Here is a 2,586-nt window from a genome sequence, read left to right as displayed (position 1 = left end):
ATCTGGATTAAGCACCCACCATGTATCCAGCACCGTGCTAAGTTGTAAGCAGTTTCAGTGTGAGTTAAGAGAAATGCTGCTTAGTCTTCTTTATCACCTTGTGACTATGACAATATTATTTGACGAAGGCAACTGTCCAAGGCTATGACCAGGGAGTGGTGGGTGCTGGTGACAGGAAGGAGGAGACAGTGGAGAGCAATAACTGACTGAAGCATTAATCCTACTGAGACCTTCACTTGGGAAAATTCCTGATTTTTTCCCCATCAGTACTCCGGAAGGCTAAGGTTGCTTTCAAAGATGCCTAGAGTCCAGGCTTGTTTTGACAGCTTCCAAAAAGTAGACTTAGCTAAGACTCTCAAAATGATTTTAAAATGGGGTTACAGGATACCTAGGTGGCTCAGTCAGTTGGGCGTCTGACTTTGGCTCAGGTCATGATCTCAGGGTCTTGGGATCAAGTCCTGCATGAAGCCCCACATTGGGCTTCTCGCTCAGCAGGGAGTCTATTTCCCCTTTCCTTCCCCCTCTTTTTCTCCCCCCTACTCATGCTCTCTCTGTCTCTCTCTCAAATAAATAAATAAAATCTTAAAAACAAAATAAAATAAAATAAAATGAGGTTCCAGTGTACAAAGTAGGAGGCCAGTAAACTACACACTATTTGCTCTCATTTTCCAAGAGTGTCCAGAGAATTGGCAGGAATTGCCAGCTGTTTTCCTGTCTGCATCATAAGGAAGTTGAGCTTCCCAGCTTCAAGTTACTTTTCCAGGATGACTCTATGCCTGGGACAGTCCTGGTTCTATCCGTTTTTCCAAATGTGTAATTATTGATAACACCTAATTTCCTTCTTTAAAATGCCCCATTGACATGATAAATTATGTTGTCAATTAATTCTAGCTGACTTCAGCTTTGAATAATAGGTCTCTAAACCCACCAACAGTTTGGGAAAGAAGACTTCTGATAGGTTAAAATTCTTCCCACCAAGGAAATTTGCTAGATGGTTTTCCTGAACTAGTTACATGATTCTAAAAAAGTTTGGTCAATACAGCCAGACGGTTGATAAGTCAGGGACACAAATCACTCTGGTCTGGTGGTCCAGGACGGACTTAAGAAGTGACCTTAATCTCACTCAGTTTCCTCGCTGTAGAACAGGAATGCTAAGGGTATCGATCTCACAGGATTGCAATGAGGATCATATTAATTAATATATGTAAAGTGCCTAGAACTGCCTGGCATATGGTTGGTCATGTAGTAAGGCTTTGCTCTCATTACTTCTTCATCCAAAAAGGTAGGTGTGGGAGTACAGATACCTCCTTGAGATCCTGATTTCATTTCCTTTGAATACACCTAGAATATGGCATTGCTGGCTCACAAGTTAGTTCCATTTTTAATTTTTTGAAGAACCTCCCACATTGTGTGGCATAATGGCGCATCAACTTACCTTCATGTCAACAACACACATGAGCTCCCTTTTCTCCACATCCTCATCAACATTTATTATTGTTTCTTTTGTTTTCCATGCCATATTTCTTATCTTCCACTAAGTATAAAGATCTCCAGTCACTCCACCTAGAGACCATTTTACTCACTGCTCCATTTGGCCACCAGTCTCTTGCCTCTCCTCCAAAACGGAGAGGCAGATACCATTTCCACAGAGAAGAGCAATCCTTGGTTTGTGGCCTCTGCCAGTAACAAAAACCCTGGACAGCCGGGCGGCAAAACTGTTGTCACTGGCATCTATTGTGTGAACTGCATCAGAAGAACCAGTGTGTCTCCCTCTCTCTGTTGGTGAGCAGACTAATTCTTCCCAGGTTAGCACTTCGGTCACCATACACAGATTACCAGGGTCAAACTTGATGAAATCAGTCATTTTTCCAGCTCCCAAATCAATTTGAGTGGTGTCATTCACATTGATGGGCGATCATGATAGCAGATGGTGTAAGCGTTGTGGGTCACCAGGTGAGGGATTCCTTTTGTCCCCACAAAGGTCTTTCTCACCCTGTACGACTGATACTTGGCCTCCTCAGGTATAATGCGATGGACAGCAAACCGACCCTTAGTGTCTTAGATTAGATGGAAATTCTCCCCAGTCTTGTCAATGCCAATGACATCCATCAAACCAGCAGAAGAGGTTAAGTCAGTTCAGACCTTTCCATCAATCCTAACAAAATGCTGCATATGGATCTTCTTGTTTTCATCTCCTTTTAGTGTAAACTTATGTCTTCTCTTCAGGAAAATGATGATATGAAGACATCCTCTCAGTTTAGGGGGACCAGTAGATAGACAAGAGGCAAACACACCTTTCAGTTTATCCAGCAGCCAATGCTTTGGAGCCACTACACTCTTCAGGTGCTTCTTGGGACCAGGAGCCATAGCTGCACTGGGCATGAAAAGAGCTCTTATCATTTGTTTTTTTGCTTATGGCCTTTCTAACAGGTGGGAGGTGCATTTCCCTCATTAGTGATGTTGAGCACCTTTTCATATCCTGTTGGCCATTTATGTCTTCTTCTGAGAAATGTCTATTCAGGTCCTTTGCCCCTTTTCTAATCAGGTTCTTTTGTTTTCTGCTATTGCGGTTATTACATTTGCTAT

At 42.6% G+C, this 2,586-nt stretch overlaps 1 pseudogene; it reads right to left on the bottom strand.

The window, feature by feature from the left end:
• Positions 1 to 1,579: 1,579 nt before the first annotated feature.
• Positions 1,580 to 2,367, bottom strand: LOC116574058 (annotated as a pseudogene).
• Positions 2,368 to 2,586: the final 219 nt, after the last annotated feature.

This window comes from Mustela erminea, chromosome 15 (assembly GCF_009829155.1).
Source record: "Mustela erminea isolate mMusErm1 chromosome 15, mMusErm1.Pri, whole genome shotgun sequence".
NCBI classification, from domain to species: Eukaryota; Metazoa; Chordata; class Mammalia; order Carnivora; family Mustelidae; genus Mustela; species Mustela erminea.
This window is presented reverse-complemented; position numbering and strand designations above follow the sequence as displayed.